This window comes from Dermochelys coriacea, chromosome 9 (genome assembly GCF_009764565.3).
Source record: "Dermochelys coriacea isolate rDerCor1 chromosome 9, rDerCor1.pri.v4, whole genome shotgun sequence".
NCBI classification, from domain to species: domain Eukaryota; kingdom Metazoa; phylum Chordata; order Testudines; family Dermochelyidae; genus Dermochelys; species Dermochelys coriacea.
The window spans coordinates 36,024,092-36,037,799 of record NC_050076.1 but is presented as its reverse complement, the minus strand read 5'-3'; the positions used below and the strand labels follow the sequence as shown (position 1 = coordinate 36,037,799).

At 38.8% G+C, this 13,708-nt stretch overlaps 1 long non-coding RNA gene across 1 annotated transcript in view; it reads right to left on the bottom strand.

Moving 5' to 3' along the window:
- Positions 1–877: 877 nt before the first annotated feature.
- Positions 878–13,708, bottom strand: part of LOC119861525 — a 47,749-nt gene continuing 34,918 nt past the window's right edge. Inside the window, exons 2-4 of the long non-coding RNA XR_005294923.1 lie at positions 10,539–10,650; positions 6,973–7,065; positions 878–3,270 (exon numbers count right to left, since the gene is read on the bottom strand). This is a non-coding gene — a long non-coding RNA (uncharacterized LOC119861525). The remainder of the gene's footprint in view (positions 3,271–6,972; positions 7,066–10,538; positions 10,651–13,708) is intronic.

Sequence of the window (13,708 nt, the reverse complement as noted above, 5' to 3'; positions counted from 1 at the left end):
ATTTTGGTGACTTTGACCAGACTAATGCAATACTGAAATTTGTGAAATACACAGGGCCAAATTCTGCATTTCAGTTACTCTAGATCCACCTCAGTGTAACTCTGCTGATGTCAACAGGGTACCTCTGGATCTACCCTGATATGCCAACAGCAGAATTTAACAGGTTTTTTGTATTTTTTTTTAAATACACAAAATTAAGGGCTTGACCCAACTCCTAATTAAGTCAATGAAAAGATTCCAGTTGGGTTCATTAGGAGCTAGACCAGACCTGCTATTCCAGTGTATTGGATCAGCTTATCCAATATGACTCTTCCTGGTACCTTAATGAAAAGGGGTAATGTGAAGAGTAGCCAATAAATAGACTTTCCCTCACTGAGAGAGCATTTCTTCAACAAAAGAGTAATTATTGCTCTCTAGAGTGAACTGGGAACTTCTTCAAAAGCTTGTGTCATATATATAAAAAACAGATCCTGTACACGGCTAACCTAAGGAACATTTTATGTATGTATATTAGAACTCAAACTAACAGACTCTCTTGAAATCAAGATTCACTCAGACTATATGCACTGAAAATTTCCTGCAAATGCACTGGTTTTTCATAGAAAAACAAAAGGCCAAGTACCTGGTGTTAAAAGCAAATAGAACCCTGTCAATAACATGGCATTTCAGTAGTTCCAAAATAATATATGAATGCATACAAGGAAGCCCTCTAACCCCCATAAGATGGCCCCCCCTCAATAAACCTTTTGAGATCACAGATGTGTTTCTTCATTAAAAAACTGGCCAAAATAGCTGATGGCATAACTAGCGGCCTGATCATCATCAAATCCTCTGGTCTTAAAGTCTATAAGGAAATACCATTGAAGAGACTCGTAGATAATGGTTTATTCACTTTATTAAAGATAATCCAGGAAAATTGGGTGGGGGGGGACTTAATCAGTTAGATTTTAACAAGTGGATCAATAAAGTTGGTCTAGTGATCAAATCTGAAAAGGTTGCAGATGATGAAAACAGTTGCATTCATCAGTGTGTTAAAAAGCAGATACTTATTTCTTAGATCATCTAATGCCAGAATGTATTTAAAATTTAAGCTAAAAAGATCATGTAAAACAGAATTTCTTTATAGTTATATCAAGCTAAAACAACTTTACACTTTCTATCCCAATACCTAGTTTCCTACTTTACCATTGGGCTACATTCATCTAACTGTATTTCCCCCTAATTCCCTACTCCCTTCCCCCTTTCTACTCCCCTTTGCCCCCCAGCCTCCTGCCTTACTTCTCCCTTTACTTTGTTTTGGTCATTTTTAACACTCTACTTCTATCAAGCTATTCTCTACGCCCAGTAGAGTCACCCAGTTCTGGTGCACCACTCCTCTCTCTCTCCTCTTTCAAATCCTTCCCTAAAATCTACTTCTTCAACGAAAATCTTCCTTCTTTGCTCTCACCAATAATCGCTCCTCACCGATTACTCATTGACTTGTGAGTGTGTCTAGATTTTGCATTTGGTAGTGGTAATGGTTGTTGTTCTGGGCTTTTTTGTTTTATTATTTGTACTTTTGTCTAGTCCAGATAGATGAAAAGCAGTCAAGGCAAGGGATGTGTCTTACTCTAAGGGCTTGTAGACCCACAAACTGGAAACAACGTAACTACATTGCTTTTAATTCACACCTTTAGTTATTTCAGGGCTAACTTGCATGTTATTTCTGATTCATAGTGTCCTATTTTGACATATCGTAAATTGTAAAGAAACAATGTTATAACAGAACAGGACACAATGAATCAGAAAGAAGATGGGCCACATTCAGATTTGAACCAAAGTAACTAAAGGGGTGAATTAAAGCGGATTTTGTTATTTCAATTGCAGTTGGCATATAACTCAGGTTACAAAACATTGGGTACCTTTACAATGCTATAAAAACCAGCCTTATTACTAGAAACATATACAATTTACAATTGTCTCACAATTTGTTTGAACTATATTATCAATTTTGCATTAATATATGTAAAATCATACACAATAGGTTAGCTTTTAAAAATACAATTTTCTATACTTTATTTAAGAAGCCTAGATGGTAATGGGGCTAGAAATAAAGTTCTGAGGGTCTGTAAGCAATTACCATCTTGTACTTTCAGTGTGAAAAAGTAAATGCAAATTTATGAATAAAATAGTGTTATGAATCTGAAGAATCTAGAGAAGCAAACATCTGGTGAAACAAACAACTGAATAAAGTAAACAAACGAATGAATAAAGGGGAGGAATGGATTAATTGATCTGAGAAAGTTCTGTGTGTGCAAAAAGAATTAAACATCTTTCTTACCTCCTCAGATCCTGGGACCAATTTGAAACAGGGTAGCTGGTTTATTACAGGTTGTGCAATCAGCCATTCCATAGCTAAAAGTGAATTACATCCTCCTTTGCTGCATATGAATAGCTATTCATATGCGAAAACTCTGTTGCAGCTTTCTGTACCTGGCAGAAGGGCCTTACAATATATGAACACGGGAGACTTCCATAATACAGCAAACAAACATTTAAAGCCTGTGGTAGTTAACTTTACCACTGTATGTGCAGTAATTGTTATACTTAAATAGAAGAAATATTGCAAATACTGCAATGAGACACACATTTATCCGAGTCAAGAAATATCCTATGGTTATCAGAACTAATGTCTAGTGAAGAGTAAGGAGGAGCATGGGAATCTCTAGGAAAAAAAACAGAGTGGCTAATCAGCTAAGAAATGGTGAAACATACATAATAAAAAAAATGCTGACCTGGGGCCAGATTCTGCAGTCCTTACTCAGTCCAAAGTCCCATTGATATAAAAGGAAGTTTGGCCAGCAGGATTTGTCACTAAGATCACTAAGCTTAACTTATAGGCATTTTACATGTTGTCTCACTATGCATGTCACTGCCTTTGTTATTCTTACCTTGTCCTCCACCATGAAGGAGGAGAACTGGCGATAGATTGTGCTCTGACCATTCCAATATCACCCCATATCAGCATGGCTGGAGTCATAGGAGAGGCAGTGGAATCCAAAAGTACAGTAAAAAGCCCAGTTAAGCTTTTCACCAGCATAAAAAAATGGGCCCAGTGTTGGTCATACAGAGGTCAATAGTAATTTCAGGATCAAGCTTTTGAGAGGGGTGAAAAAATGTTGATTGAGAAGAACTTCTGAACTACTGGCTCTATTGGAAAGGGCCCTTTATTTCCTCAGCAGACAGGTGGTTCACAGAGGTCTGAGCTATGCTCATTATGCAAAAAAATTCCTGTCAAAAGAAAGTTGAAAAGGTGTTAGACTTTGCTGTATGAAATGCATAAATCTGCTTAAACCTTATTCCTTAAATTCTTCTAGTCCTGATGAATTCTGGTAAGATATAGGCCCAGATTCTCCACTGCACTAGGGGTCAGATTTATGTATTCTTCATCCCTTAGCTGCATCAAAAAGGCCTTGGCCACGTCAGGGGACCATGACATTTATGCTGAAACCTTTTATCTAAAACATCTTATAGATTCATAGATACTAAGGTCAGAAGGGACCATTATGATCATTCAGTCTCAGACATTTGTGTATTAAAGAAAAATTTACCACAACAATTCTCTGTGTATTTGTACACCCTCAGGTTATTAAGATCTATAGCTGCCCAAATAATATTTTGGGAAGTGTAAGTAGTTCATCAAGTATCCCTATACTATAAGAAATCCTCAAATCTGTCTGAAGAGTTTATTTAATATAAAAACCACAGTTTAGCACACAGCTATGAACTGTCTTTACTGGCAAACCCACCTGGCAGGAACATAAAACTCTGATCTCTACAACATATCTTTTTTACTACTCATTTTTAGTTTTGTAAATTTAAAGACCCATCATAAACCTCCTCTGCAGACATTCACATTTCTGCTGGGCGACCACATTAAATGAAATCACAGTACAGCCCAACACAAACATCACACTTTATCACATCTTGAGAACATGATCTCACCAAAACCCAGACAAAATAATCTTAAAAAAAAACCACACACTAATTTAAATTTAATCATTTCTCCCTTACAAACCCCCTTTTAAAAATATCTGTTTCTACTGTTACATTAAAAAAATTCCATCAGTGCCATTCATGAATGACTCATACCTTTTCCCCTCATAACTTAAGGAAAGGATATATCCTTATGCTAGCTGGCCCTGACATTGGAAATACCTCAGCATGGGCGCAGAGGTCTGGCCATGAAGAGCTCATTGCAGGTTCAAGACTTTAGATTCAAATCTTTGTCTATTATCTCCCCCTCTTTTAATGCTTCAGAGGAAAGGGATGTTGTATTATATTTTTTTCAATTGAAGTTAATTAATTAAAAGGTGAAATTCAGCCCTGTGGAGACGGTTGGCACACTGCAATGCACCACGTTTTGCCAGCCTAAGTGGAGTATAGGCCTTGTTCTGGCCCTGTGCACACAGATAAAATCCATCCTGAATGAGCCAAACCAAACCAGCTATATTCTGGTGGTTATAATTTTCAGAACTGTTTCTGCATTCACATTGCACAAGTCCCTGTAATTGTGCACTAAGGTGGCCAAGTTGCTTTTAACTCAGCAAATACACAGTGGTTACAATTACATGCACTATTGAATTGACTTCACATGCAAAAGTGTGCATTTTTGTATATTTACCAATAATGGTCTTCAGGAAATCTTGCCCTGTATGTCTAGCTATCTTCCTGTCGTAGCTCATTTATAGTATATATTGTAGGGGAGCAGAAGCCTATTCAAAGTCCATAAAAATATTTTTAGATGACAGTGATGGCATTATAGGCAGGCAAAATTGAAATGAAGAAAGATATTATAGTCCTGTTTCTCACCTTTACCCCAGTAGAACTCCACTGACTTCAACTGAGTTACCTCCAATTTGAATTGGTGTTTGTGAAATTAGAATCAGGCCCATTGTTCATATGATGGAAAGATTGCATTCAGTTATTGAAACTTCCGGGATATATTTTACCATATTGTCTATACGGTTTGCTTTTTATATTTGAGTTTGCCACCCTCATCAATACAAACGTAGGCCCTGACTTTCCACAGAGGAGCTGACCAGCCCTTTAACTTTAATTCACAATCAGGAGGCAGAAGGGTTGTAGTGCAAGCAAGAGAGATGTTCTAAATGCCCAGGCAAGTCAACTGGAACAGTCTGTTCCTTCCTGCATAATCAATGTAAATCTATGCATTAGTTATGAGGTGTTTTAATTCCAATAACAAACATTCTGTGATTGATGAATTTTTCACAGATGTTGTCTATATAGCTGTTTAATTAGAGGATGCTTGCAGAGGCTGTTAGTTCTTCATCAAGTTGCTAACTCCAGTGCATTCAGCTCTCTGCCAGGGAGGGTGACAGTTGGTGAAGTGACTTGGGCTGCTGGTCAGGGGACCTGACACCTGGCATAGAGTCAGCCATTATGTGACAAGCCAAATTCCATCAGCTTCCTAAAAATACCAGCAGACTGACAAACAGAAAGCTGTCTAATTGCTGATGCTACTGTCTTTGCTTTTTCTCTATAGATGGAGCTGAATCTAACTGGATAGGAATGTCTATATCATGATATTGTTATTCGGAGAGAGGGGGCGAGCCAACCAGCCATGATCTGGAAGAGAACAAAATCAGTAGTCTTGTCAACAGCTTTGTAATTTTCTTTAACTATTCAGCCTCCTGGATTCTTGTAACTGCAATATTCCCACATGAGAAAGGAGTTTCTACTTCAAGTGAATTTAGTCCTCGTGACAAGAGTTTGATTGGAGGGCCTTGGAAACAGAAGTTCAGAGAACAGGTACAGCGTGGGCAGTTGGCAAGGGGAGCTCCACACCACTGCCTCACCAATGTCAGACAGCTGACCCAGAAGGACCACCTCTAGAAGAAGGCAGGCGATTCATTCTCCTATCCCTTCATCCCTTGCCTCTGATGAAAGCACCAGCAAGATGCCAATCGTGAATGTAGTTTCTACAATGTGGAAATCTGTCCAATAAGAACAAGACTGAGACCACCAACTTATTTCACATATGCCACCAAAAAAGCCTTCATATGGTACAATTTTTAGACACTATTAAGCTGGGCTGAATTCAACCTGGTGACCCCGAGATGGAGGATAGCCTATTAACAATTCCCTGAGCCAACCAGGTCCCTTGGCATGTTCTAGTAAAAGAGAAAAGATAGCTCCGTTTTACTCATGGGATACGTCAATTTAAAAATATCATTGTTTTAGTTTGTTTTGCTTTAGGTGAACTGCTAGTGATTCCAAACAATTCTTAACAGTCAAGGAACTGTGTATTTAAGAACAGCCACATTATTGTGACATTAAGGTTGTAAGTGAAATCTGTGACTATCGCAACTACAGGAAAATTACCTCTTCATGGACATATGGAATGAACTTTGGCACCTAAATATTGAGAGGGAGTTTAAGTCTGACTGTTCATTCATTCATACATATATAATCCAAAATCTGCAGGCTAGAATGGGCCAGATCTTCAGCTGGAAATGTTTCTGATTGAAACAAAATAAAGCTTACTTGTTTTGTAGAGATTCAAACTGAAATTTTCCTTTAGTTTTTAAAAACAAACAAAAAGCTCAGTTTGAAACAAAATGATGTTTTTCATTTCAATCCAAGATTTCCTGTAGAAGAATTTTTAAAAATTTAAAAAAAAAAAAAAAGTTTTCCCCATGAAAAATTTCATTTTTGACAAAATCCCATTTTTCAGCAGGAAAATTCTTTGGTTGAAAAATTTTAACCACCTCTAGTGACCACTGAATCTTTCCTGAATAAATATACCTAAACAGAGGACTATGTTTCTCATCATGATGTCTAAGGTGATTTTGACATAAATCTGTCTACTTTGTTGAAAATATAACCTAAAACTCCAAAACTATGGGAAAAAGCATATTATAAGTAACTGGATTTAGAAAACAAAAAACAAATATAATAAATTTTGCTGACCTGGTAATAAATTCTTTGTAGTACGGACTATGTCTTTCCGTTTTGCAGAGACCCACGTGCAAAATCAAGCCTTCCTCACTCATCTTTTCCATTCTAAAAAAATTTAGACAGAGCATGTGATGGGGACAGAGGGATGCCGAATATTACTTTGTATTCAAGGTTGCCTCTAAGCATATCAACTGTGTGGCTGTTCAGTGCTCTGATCTTTAGGGTGACTGTATTGATCACACCGCTTCCTAAGATGGATCCCCTGTCTACTCAATAGCCCACCTAGACCACCACTTCAATTTTGAGGGGAAGGGAAGAGTTGTAAAGGTCCAACTACTTCTCAGTCACAAACCCCTCCCTGCCCTAATTCTACTGATCAAACCCCTAGGAATTCCTTTCCCCAACAAAAACAAATAAATAGTCCCTGTCCCAATTGCTAAAACTGTTCCATGTGGTCCTAAGAGAAAGCAACCCTGTTCTATTCAATTGCAAAAGCCTCCCATTCTCAGATGTTATGGAAGTCTCTTAGATCCTGTATACCTTACTTAACAAGACTCTGAAAAACTTTTGCCAGTTGGGCTCATGATGTCAGCATAGTCCTGTAGAAAGCTTAGTTCTTTCAAAACCACAAATCACATGAAAGGTACCATGCAGGGCGCTGTTAGCAGCTATAAATTGAGCCCTTTGGAAGCCAGCACCCTGGTCACTTAAAACACCCAGGGCACTGGGTATAGTTACAGTAGGAGGGATTTAGGTAGTTTGGATTTGGAAGGGTGGAAGAGATCATTTGCACCTGTAGGGAGATTGATGAGCTACTGAGGTAATTAGTTCACCAGCTGGATAGCTCTGGGAAGCAAGCAAGCAATATAAAAGCCAAGGAGCAGGAAGGGGGCTGTATATAACTGCTGCTCTGCTGTGATGCACCTGGAGCATAAACAATAATAAAGATATGTGGCAGAGGTACCCTGGTGGACTGTGAGTGCTGCTCAGTTCACAAAGAGGGCCTGCCAGCCAGGGTTTCCAGGAGCTAAAGGGGGAACCCATTCTCCAGCACTAAATTTGATGTCAATTTTATTTATAGGTTTCAGAGTAGCAGCTGTGTTAGTCTGTATTCGCAAAAAGAAAAGGAGTACTTGTGGCACCTTAGAGACTAACAAATTTATTTGAGCATAAGCTTTCGTGAGCTACAGCTCACTTCATCGGATGCATTTGGTGGAAAAAACAGAGGAGAGATTTATATACACACACAGAGAACATGAAACAATGGGTTTATCATACACACTGTAAGGAGAGTGATCACTTAAGATAAGCCATCACCAGCAGCAGGGGGGAGGGGAAGGAGGAAAACCTTTCATGGTGACAAGCAAGGTAGGCTATTTCCAGCAGTTAACAAGAATATCTGAGGAACAGTGGGGGATGGGGTGGGGGGGAGAAACAACATGGGGAAATAGTTTTACTTTGTGTAACGATTCATCCATTCCCAGTCTCTATTCAAGCCTAAGTTAATTGGATCCAGTTTGCAAATTAATTCCAATTCCAATTTCATCCACATCGTGTGGTATGATCTGGATGAAAGCTAGAGGCATGTAGGTAGGAATAGCGGTCAGTAGGTTTCCGATATAGGGTGGTGTTTATGTGACCATCGCTTATTAGCACCGTAGTGTCCAGGAAGTGGATCTCTTGTGTGGACTGGTCCAGGCTGAGGTTGATGGTGGGATGGAAATTGTTGAAATCATGGTGGAATTCCTCAAGGGCTTCTTTTCCATGGGTCCAGATGATGAAGATGTCATCAATGTAGCGCAAGTAGCATAGGGGCATTAGGAGATGAGAGCTGAGGAAGTGTTGTTCTAAGTCATCCATAAAAATGTTGGCATACTGTGGGGCCATGTGGGTACCCATCGCAGTGCCGCTGATTTGAAGGTATACATTGTCCCCAAATGTGAAATAGTTATGGGTGAGGACAAAGTCACAAAGTTCATCCAGATCATACCACATGATCCATTGTCTACAGCCAAGCTCTACGATATAACCACATTTGCTCCAACCCCTCAGACAGAGACAAACACCTACAAGATCTCTATCATGCATTCCTACAACTACAATACCCACCTGCTGAAGTGAAGAAACAGATTGACAGAGCCAGAAGAGTACCCAGAAGTCACCTACTACAGGACAGGCCCAACAAAGAAAATAACAGAACGCCACTAGCCATCACCTTCAGCCCCCAACTAAAACCTCTCCAACGCATCATCAAGGATCTACAACCTATCCTGAAGGACGACCCATCACTCTCACAGATCTTGGGAGACAGGCCAGTGCTTGCTTACAGACAGCCCCCCAACCTGAAGCAAATACTCACCAGCAACCACACACCACACAACAGAACCACTAACCCAGGAACCTATCCTTGCAACAAAGCCCGTTGCCAACTCTGTCCACATATCTATTCAGGGGACACCATCATAGGGCCTAATCACATCAGCCACACTATCAGAGGCGCGTTCACCTGCGCATCTACCAATGTGATATATGCCATCATGTGCCAGCAATGCCCCTCTGCCATGTACATTAGTCAAACTGGACAGTCTCTACGTAAAAGAATGAATGGACACAAATCAGACGTCAAGAATTATAACATTCAAAAACCAGTTGGAGAACACTTCCATCTCTCTGGTCACTCGATTACAGACCTGAGGGTGGCTATCCTTCAACAAAAAAGCTTCAAAAACAGACTCCAACGAGAGACTGCTGAATTGGAATTAATTTGCAGACTGGATACAATTAACTTAGGCTTGAATAGAGACTGGGAATGGATGAGTCATTACATAAAGTAAAACTATTTCCCCATGTTATTTCTCCCCCCCACCCCACCCCACCCCCCACTGTTCCTCAGATATTCTTGTTAACTGCTGGAAATAGCCTACTTTGCTTGGCCCCATGAAAGGTTTTCCTCCCCCCCCCCGCTGCTGGTGATGGCTTATCTTAAGTGATCGCTCTCCTTACAGTGTGTATGATAAACCCATTGTTTCATGTTCTCTGTATGTATATATCAATCTCCCCTCTGTTTTTTCCACCAAATGCATCCGATGAAGTGAGCTGTAGCTCACGAAAGCTTATGCTCTAATAAATTTGTTAGTCTCTAAGGTGCCACAAGTACTCCTTTTCTTTTTGCAAACTTTATTTATGACATGGCAGGAGGTTCAGATAGATATTTTCAGATCCAAATGTGTTTCATTGATCCACAAAAGGAAACATTTTGCTGCACCAAAACAAAGGACCTTTCAGTTTCCTAGCCCAGTTTGGTCTTTGTGATTTTTTTTTTTTTTTTTTTGGAGACATCCAGTCACACTGAAGTTTTAGCTTTTTCGTTGTGTCAGAGCTCATGAACCCAAGGGCAATGACAGAACTGAAACAAATTTGACAATTGCCTTTTAAGTTTTGTCTTTGACATTAACTGAGTTAGTGGAAGAGACCCAAAAAAACCCAAAAAAAAAAAAAAAAAAACACACCACACTCATCTGGTATGAACAAAAAATCACCGAAGAGACTCTGATTAAACCAATAGGAACGGAACTGACCCAGTCTTATGCCACTCTACTCAGCAGCTCTGCTGGATGCCTTGCTTACAGCCCTTTGAAATTTTCAGTCTGTGGCATAGGCGTTTCACTGTCCATTTATCATAATCCATTCCTGAAAGGCAAATGATGAGTTCACAAGGTTAAGAGGAGGATGGTTTTCCAGAGTTGAAATCTCTGGTAAACACTTCACTGTATTTCTTACTGGAAACCTGAAAAGAGATGAATGCTTGAGAGAAATATAAATTTCTGGTCCTGATCCTGTTACCATGGAAGACATGGCAAAACTTCCACTTACTTCAATAGGAAAAGAATTCGGGCCTGTTTTTATAATGCCTCTTTTATACAAAGCTACACAAAGCTTCACATCCAGTTGTATTCTGCACAACAGTGTCTGATCTTGCAAAAACGTGGTACAGAGTGATTGTCTACTTTTGTGAATAGTCCCATTGTGTTCAATAGTTTGTGAGCAATCCATTGGGTGAAATTTGTTTGCATCATACATTTAAAAAATTATAAAATATGAAGTCTTTTTGTGAGTACAGCAAGAATAAAAAAGGGGGGTGTTAAATGATTGGAATAAATTATTTGCTAGCAACACCTCTAGTGGAAACAACCACCTCTTAAGCAACCAGGGATTTGTTACAATATAAAAACAAAATGGAACACTGAGTAAAGTGATGCACATCCCTCAGATCTCTGCTAATATCACAAACTACTTGAAATTCATTCTCATGGTTACCATGCTGTCACCAGAATCTTTTAGTGCGTTTTTATATTAGGGCTGTGAAGCGATTGAAAAAATGAATCGCTATTAATCGTGCTGTTAAACAACAGAATACCATTTATTTTAAATATTTTGGGATTTTTACTACATTTTCAAATACCTGTATATTAATTTCAGTTACACAGAATAAAGTGTACAATGTTCACTTTATATTTATTACAAATATTTGCACTGTAAAAAACAAAATGTATTTTTCAATTCACCTCATACAAGTACTGTAATGCAATCTCTGTATCATGAAAGTTAAACTTACAAATGTAGAATTATGTACAAAAAAAACTGCATTCAAAAACTAAACAAAGTCCACTCAGTCCTACTTCTTGGTCAGCCAATTACTCAGACAAACAAGGTTGGTTATAATTTTCAGGAGATAATGCTGCCTGCTTCTTGTTTACAATGTCACCTGAAATTGAGAGCAGGCATTTGCATGGCACTGTTGTTGCAAGATATTTGTGCGCAGATGCACTAAAGATTCATATGTCCCTTCATGCTTCAACCACCATTCCAGAAGACATGCTTCCAGGCTGATGATGGGTTCTGCTTGATAACAATCCAAAGCAGTGGAATGAAACAACACGTTCATTTTCATCATCTGAGTCAGATGCCACCAGCAGAGGGTTCATTTTCTTTTTTGGTGGTTTGGGTTCTGTATTTTCCACATCACAGTGTTGCTCTTTTAGAACTTCTAAAAGCATGTTCCACACCCTGTCCCTCTCATATTTTGGGCAGCACTTCAGATTCAGACTCTGCACTGGTTCAAATTTTGCCGAGGTTCTCTGCAAACGAGAGAGCTTGAGCACATTTTCCTGGTAGGGATTCAGCACCAGAATCTGAAGTAAAACAGATGGCGTTTTTATTGTTTCCATTGAATATGGAAGGAAGAGGCAAGCTTTGGTGAGCTCTGTTCTGCAGTGTAGACTGTTCTACTTAACTAACCTGCCTTGTTCTGCAGAATTGCCAGAGTCAGTTGTTAGGCTGCTTCAAGTGACATCAACTTTTACTGGGTTGCCACATTCTCAGGGAAAATCCCAAGCATCTCTCAGAGCAACTGTGCTCTCAGGAAATACTCCTTAATTCTGTTTCCTTCAAGCCTTTACAGACTTGGGGAGAAAAGATTAAAAAAAAAATCATACCAAGATCTTAGCTTGCCACATGGAGATGCAAAGTACCTTGAGCTAAGATTGTCAGGTGTTTGAATTGGATAAAACCAGTGTTACCCAAAGCATTCTAGTAAAATGGGTGAAGACTGGAGAATGTAAGGATGGACTTCTACACTGGCATAAGCTTGAAAAAAAAAAGTATATTTATTTGAAAGAGCTATTTACAATTGCTTGTGGGACAGGCCAAATAAAACTCAAATTAAAATGTTATGCAGGTGATCTATTGAGATTAGTATTCAAAAATCAGATTATTACTCAAAAAAAATCACAACTCATAACTTTAATGTATTTGCACTTAAACCTTGAGAATGCATGCTGGGTAGAGGTAAGGAGAGATGAATTATGCTATGGATTCTTACCTATAAATCCAATTAGTTCAGATGAGTTACATTTGTGTAGTGCAGAGCAGAATTTGGTCCAGAATGGGAATAGCTGAGGGCCAAAAACTGACTCCATTTGAGATATATTATGCACGCACGCACAAACACATATACATAGAGTCCCCTGTAACATGGTTCTGAACAGATGTCTATAAGGACTACAGTACTATAATAAGCAATGTTTAAAAACCAAAAAGGTAGTCAATTTGGCTATTCTTCCCTTTGGAGAGAAGTACCTGCACATGGGAGTAGACCCTGTTGTTGACAGGTCCATGAACAAATTATTTATTTTGATGGGAGTTGAGGGCACTAAGCATGCTGTGGGATCATGCCCTAAATCAGGATATTGGAAAAATTAAATGGACAAAAGCTCAATGAGCAAAAATAAAGGCAATATAGCTCAGAGTCTAAATTATATTGTTGTAAATTTGCAGTAACTCCTTTGACTTCAATGGAACCACTGCAGATTTACACCAGCATAATTGAGATCAGAGTCCATCCTTCTATGTCTATCATTAGAAGAAATTAAGCACAAATGGCAACTCCCAGACTATTATCTGTTGAAGTTGACCATTTTATTGTTAGGTATTTCTACAATACTTAACATGCTAGGGCCCTGAATTCATAGTTGGGGCCCCTGGGCACTACCATAAAATAATATTAAATATAATATTTACAAATCTACTGAGTCTTAGTACTCCTAAATTTAAAAAAATAAATAAAACACAGACTGCTATTAGTAGCAGCAGTATTCCTCATAACTAAAACTATTGAACATTTTGCATAATGGAGTAGAGAGTATGGTTATAAAATTTGCAGATGACACCATGCTGGGAAGATGTTCTG